This window comes from Habropoda laboriosa, unplaced genomic scaffold (genome assembly GCF_001263275.1).
Source record: "Habropoda laboriosa isolate 0110345459 unplaced genomic scaffold, ASM126327v1 scaffold411, whole genome shotgun sequence".
NCBI lineage: Eukaryota > Metazoa > Arthropoda > Insecta > Hymenoptera > Apidae > Habropoda > Habropoda laboriosa.
The window spans coordinates 463,256-470,274 of NW_017100519.1; positions in this window are offsets into that span (position 1 = coordinate 463,256).

Sequence of the window (7,019 nt, forward strand, 5' to 3'; positions counted from 1 at the left end):
GATAGGTGGGACCCCAGGATGACACTTCTCTTAGGTGATTTATACCCGTTGGTCGAATGACCATCATCTCGTGGAAAGATCTACAGGATCTCAGAGTCGCTTAGTTAGTCTTTGGACGAAGGATAGTTAGTCCCTAGGATGCTACACAGAGAAAAGGAAGGGGGGAGGGGGGATACAACGGAGACTTAACGCATAATGGGGGGCCTTATGTAACGTGAAACATATAATTCCGTGGCACTCTCGTTACTCTCAGGTAACACTATCATTTATTTAAGCATCGACGTTCATTGCGTCGTTTGCAAACCTTAAGCTTACATTTCTCTATGGCCCAGACGGATCCGTATCGATAATATATCGCGCTAAAAAACCATATTTGTAGTGCAAGTTGATAGTGCGTTCTTGATTTACATGAAAAATTGACAACGAATAACACCGGTGTCGAGATAAATGGCAGAGTGTTACCGGGGGGGTTCTTCATTTTTAATAACCGGTATGAATAAAACGAAGATTCTCTGTAGAGAAGAAATTTACGAAAAATAGAGAACGAAGATATTTTTCAAACGTTTCGTTCTGTTTCCGTTCGAATGCTAATCGAACAAATTTTATGATAAATTTTCTAGTCAATAACTGTCCAGTTGGGAACTTTCAATTTTATTGCAAATACGATAAGGCGCATACTAAAAGCTCACGCGTGTGTGAGTCAAGACGAAGAATCTGCATATGTACATTTGGACGCGACGAAAAAATTAGTAGAGCAATTTGTATACGATTTCAACGACCAGTATGGAGACAAAATTATGTGCATATTCGTGGACGTAAGTGAGGTTAATATAGCCCGGAGACTAGGTTGACGCAAAGTCGAAACTGCGTTTCTCAATTTTCCTTCGAGATACGTACACGTATGGGTACTTGCATTAACTGTGTAAATAGCTACTCCGCGTACAAGTAGTTGGATAAGAATTAGTGTTTTAACGCCGCGAACGAGGCACGAAAAGAAAGAAACGGAAATGGCGTCGCTAGTCTCGAGTGGTACCGCGCGTAGTTTTAGTATTATCACCCCGAGCATTTGTTGAACTTTTTCCCGACTATCCTGGCGAGCGAAAAAAACTGTCGACTAATTTTACAATAAAATTGTTCCGTCTTGCAGCGAACCGAAATAAATTCGCAAAGTAACGAAGCAGTTACCTGGGATATTTTAAGAAAGATAATTTAAGGATTACGCAAAGAGTTTAATTTAATGTAACTTAAGTGAGACTGAAGAGTTTCGACGCTATAATGATGTTTTCAGGAATAATAGAAATAAGTGTGAATGTGAATTTTTAAATGACAGAAAAATCTAGAAATTGTAGAAAGTGGTAGTTCGTTGGGCTATAAAGCAAAACTGCAAATTTATGCAGATTACGAAAGTGACAATATCTCGGATTACGAAAGTTATAAACCATAAATCTTTACGCACGATTTGTGATCATTTTTCGCCAGCGACATGCTTCCGTGATAATTCGTGAAAGTCTCGTGAAAGTTACGAGAAATTAGAGGAAAATCGGTCTGCGGCCAGAATCTCTCGTTCGACTACACGCATCACTGATTATTAATTTCAAACCTCTCACGGTTCACGGTGTGTTTCAGATAAGACTATCAGGACTTTGTAACTGTCTAATTTATGCGATGATTAATAGAGTTACGAACCAATGGGAGATAATCAAATTCTTAATGCTCAGCCCACGCGTGTTTATTTTCAACCTAGCACCGTGATACATAACACGAATCGGTAATTTAATCAAATATCCAGATTACATCAGATTTCGACAAGCACCGGAAGTAGCAAGATTACGCGTTAAACGGGATTTCAGAATAATATTACCGGCAGACCATCGTATATTTATGCAATAGAAATATTTCAAAATGCGTAAGAAAGATGTTGCTAATTTTTGAACCTTGAATAATTCTCTTAAAGAGAGAATCTAACTTACAACAAAGAGAGAAACTTTAGTAGGGGAAAGTTGGGCAAAACTGAGTACCTAATATGTTTGTTCTGAACAAAAGGAATTGCTGAAATTCTGTACAATCAGAAAATGAGATTTTTGTTTAAAAAAATATTTGTCTCCCAAGAAAAATAAGATTTGTCGAAAATGTCGAATGACTAAAATCGAGTGCTCGTTTGAAACCATATAAGTTTAGTGCAATTACAAAGTCCTTATTTTTGTCTGTTAAAGAATTAGTGGACAAACTTATTTTAACACGTTGATCGCCACGTCACCCATATCTGGGTGACGGTTACCGTAGACGGGGATGCTCTTCTTCGTCCAATTAAACAGGATTTTGGGGGTAATTTATAATAATTTTATTTGTAACACAAGTATTTAATGGAATTAGCACATGCAAATGAAAAATATACAAAACAACAAAACTATATAATATAAAGTAAACAAATTAAAAATATACATATACTATATTTCAATTTGTTTCTAAAATAATATATAACATTTTATTAGTTACGATGGTATTCGTTAAAACATTGTAAACATAATTGAGGTGACTTTGGCTACATTTAAACAACGCATTGCATCGTATCGCTATTCCAGCTAATCGCGCTGTTTTCACTCCGAGTGTCGGATTTGGGCACCGGGAGAAACTCTACCGATTCACGCTGGGCGATCAACGTGTTAAGGGCAAAAATCGCAAATAATCGTATCGTCCTCCTCCTGAGCATTAGTATAATTCAAGCGTCATGAGCCCACCCTCGGTATAAAATGCACTGGATGCAATCCTCGTTGGATTTTGAATGAACATAAAGTTCATTGCAAAATATATAGCCTTCATGAAGGTTCTCTTCTAAGGACGAGTTCTCTTCCTAATAATGTTCCTCTTTTCACTTATTCTTTCATTAGGAAATCGCCTAACTTGTCACTACGATTTACCGAACACTGTATGTTCCACTATGACCATCATGAAGCAAAGAAATAATTTGACATTTTCGTCTAACAATCACGAGAAAAAATAAAAATTAACCAGGTAACTCGAGTAGCCCGAAGTATCAACTAATCAGACTTCAAGTGATTTACATAGAAAGAGTAACAGAATTCACTCCTGCTTCAGTCGTAAACATAATACTTTTTGAAATAAAACGACTGTTTAATTATATTATACAGTTTCAATCAGAACCACAGTTCAAATCCAATCAAACGCAACAGAAGTTTCTCCCTGGATGAAAAGATACGCAAAACACTGTAATAACACGAGATCGCGCAAACAATCAAATCTGCTCGCATAATGCACGTTCGAGTAATCAAAATTTCAGCCCATCAAGCCGCCATAGCACCATGAACGGACGATACGGTGTAATTCCGAAATCAAAAAGATTCGAGCAATTTCATCGGCAACATAAAAGTTGTTCGAGTGCACGCCGAAAGGAGCGTTTCACGTGGCAAAAAGAAGAGACCTGATTTGACAGTCATCGGTGTGGGAAACACGTCGAGTTTGAGGCTAACGAAGCTGCAGGCGTGTGTACACATAAAGTCGATGTCGAGAGTTCACGAACCGTGAAGTAGAGGAGGAGGAAAAGAAGATGAGGCCGAGAAAGAGCGGCGGAGAGGAAGGCGATGGAGGACAACGTAGACGAAGAAGAAGAAGAAGAAGAAGAAGAAGAAGAAGAAGAAGAAGAAGAAGAAGAAGAAGAAGAAGAAGAAGAAGAAGAAGAAGAAGAAGAAGAAGAAGAAGAAGAAGAAGAAGAAGAAGAAGAAGAAGAAGAAGAAGAAGAAGAAGAAGACGAAGGAGGAGTGGAAAAGAGAAGAGAACCCAGCGCCACTCTTCGAAACGGAGCCTTGTCCTCATCTTCATGGTGTGCAGGCTCGCGCGCCAACTCGCGGGGGTAAACAGACGAAATTATATCGAAGAAAAATTACCCCGAGATAATAGTGATTAATGATCTGCTGCCACGCGCGTGTGCGTGGACAGGATTGTGTGCGTGCTTGTCGGTACGTTGATGCCCGGTAAAATATGATACTTGGTAAACTCCGCACCGTTCGCCTTCCCATCTCTCTTGCTCTTCCTATCTTCCCCATTGGCAAACTGGCTTGCCATCTACCGTCCAGTTTGGCGACAGCGGCCGAAGGCCGAGGAACGAAGAACAAGAAGAGGGAGTGGAGGGATTGGCAGAGAGCAATCTTCTCTAATTAACACATTAAGACTAATCAGAGCCAGTTGGGTTATTCCTGTTCGAGGGCCCACTCGCCTAGATTTAACGTTCCACCTAAATTAATTCTAATTATTACCATGCCCGTTGCGAGCCGTATATTGGGATCGACGTCGTCGTTTCGCCGGTCGAAAATGCCGCAACTGGCCTCGCATTAATCTTCTTTGTCTGCGAACACACTTTGTTTCGAGAACAATCTCCTTCTCCCCTTTAATCAACTGTATCATTTTTGACAGTTTCTATCCCTCTCTCTCTCTCTCTCTCTCTTTGTGAACTCCCCTAAATTTTTACTCTCACTTTTCCGCCAAAACACGAGCGTGCAAAAAAATCTCAACGGTTCCACGATGGTTCCTCCTTCGATCTAATTTGTACAAACGCGTGTAATTCGGGCAATAATGGTATAAACAGCTACTTAACCGTACCATCCAGGCTTCGTTCCGTATGCGAAAGCCAGTTGCGATAATTAATAATCGTCGGAAGATCCTTTGTACACACGAACGAGTTTCCGAGAGACCCTCGTGGACGAGCATAATAGCGACCATACGAAAAAATGAGAGCTGAAGATCACCGTCGAGATCTGACCCGAGATAGCTGGACGGGCTTTATACATTCGAGCGTGCCAGAGGAGTGAGTATATCTCTACCTATGTAAAACACGTGCCCAGAAAATATTTAAACCAGTTCCCTGCACTTCCCCTCTCTCTTAACCTCTTTTCTTTGGCCACGGTGTATGTACGAAGGGTCAGTCATTGTCATTGACAATTCAGTCGCGGAACGTTTGTTTTTACCACACAAAACGATATCTTCTTTCTCTACTACAGTTAGATACTTAAATTTGTCGTCGGATCGCCGGGATAATGTCGCGTTCGTTCGAAAGCATCAACGATTCTAATCGTCGAAGAAAAATAATTCTTCCAAAGAATGTCCTTTACGTCTTATTCATCTCACGAGATACCAGTTTTCTTTTAAATCTTACCTGCTATACTTAACTCCACGAGACTGATTCTGAGTTTTTTTTTTTTTTTTAATAAATTATCCCCATGTACTAAAAATGTAAAATTTCAAAGGTAAATATTAGTGTGATTTGAAAAATAACACTTTTGGTGTACATTTGCAAAACGCAAAGATATTAAAAGTATTTTACATTATTACTGTGCTGAAAATTCAATTATGCAAATTAAGGTGATAAAAGAGTGTTCTTAAATGTTTCAATTGACTTCTGCATGTGCAGAAAGTAACCTGATTAAGGTATGAAAAAATTCATATTCACTCTGTCCTGCATGAGATTAAGCGGTACAAAAAGAAAAAAAAATTATGCTGCAAAAACAATATAAAATGTAACAGAAAAGAGATACATACGTAAATAGGGCTTCGTCGATGTCAGAGGTCCTTGCGTTCCTCGAGTCGATTTTCGTCGAGACAGCTAAAACAGCTCGAATCTTCCACTAGCCTGATAATATAAAAGTTAATTAGGTTAAATATGCGATCGTCACCCGAGTACCGATTAAATTTAATCATGAATGATATCGTTAATATTCCGCAGGTGATTGATACAATTTGAATGATTATGCAGCAACCTACGTGTCATTTACAATAGACATCTTCCGTAATTAACGCTGTCAGTTTGACAAAAGAGATTCTTTCCGTTATCTCGATCTACGCCGTGTACAGCGAAAGACTGATTATTCAAGCACCGTCCGAGCGAACGTTCAATGACCTAATAACTAATAACTAACCCAGAAGAAAAATGTTCTTTTTGCAAATAAATTATATCGTTAATGCATTACTCTGAGTGTGTCACTGTTTATTTTCAGATATCGATAACGCTTCACTTTGCCATTTCAACAGTGCAAATAAAACGTGAAATAATAAGTCTGTCTGAAAATGTTACGAAGTCTGAAATGAATTTTCAAACTGACAGGGCTGATAATGTAAATATCGACGATTGCCGAGAATTTCGTATACATTATGGAGTAACAACTTAGACATTACTAAACAGAAAAAAAAAAGTATCACTTGATAAAGATAACTATTTTAAAAGAAATATGCAAATTCGCAGTATAAATGAACTAAAAAAGACAGTGTAAAATTAAAATACGTTAAAAGTATGAAACACGACAAATAGTTAAGTTGTTATGCACTGTGTTTGGTTTAGTTTATTGATCTAACGAATGTTAAGGGTTGTTTATTTTTTATGTCAAAATGTGACAAGTAACTAACGTTCATCTGAGTGGAAGAAATTTGACTGTCTCGATTACGACGAACTGTAAATATGTGAATAGCAGGTCCAATAACATTAAACGAACGAGGAGCTGCTTTTTATTTAGTATCATCGTTTACAAAGAACGATAAACAACGATTAAATTCCAAGTTGTCACGCACCGCGTCATTTTCAGGATTCGCTTGCGACTTTCCCTTTCGTATTATTTCCAATTGATTTATCGATGCATTGAAAATGAACTTAAACTAAAATAAATTCCTTAGAAAAATTTATTATCTAATAATTTTGATTGCAATTGTAATGTAAACTATTTGTACTTATGATTGGTAAAACTGAATAAATTATTTTATGTTACTACGTGTATACAAGAAATAAATTCGAACATGTGCATATGTACGTTGTATAATTTTCATACACAAATATAAAAATTGCGAGATTTATTTAGTTACTGATGAATTTTGCATTAAATTTTAAATCTCAATTTCATAAAATTATATTACTATCGTGATTTGTCCAACACTATTAATTTTTTTATTTCGTACATCAATTGCGACGAAAAGTGTCTTGACTAAGGTTATGTATTCCGAATGTCGGATACACATGGTCC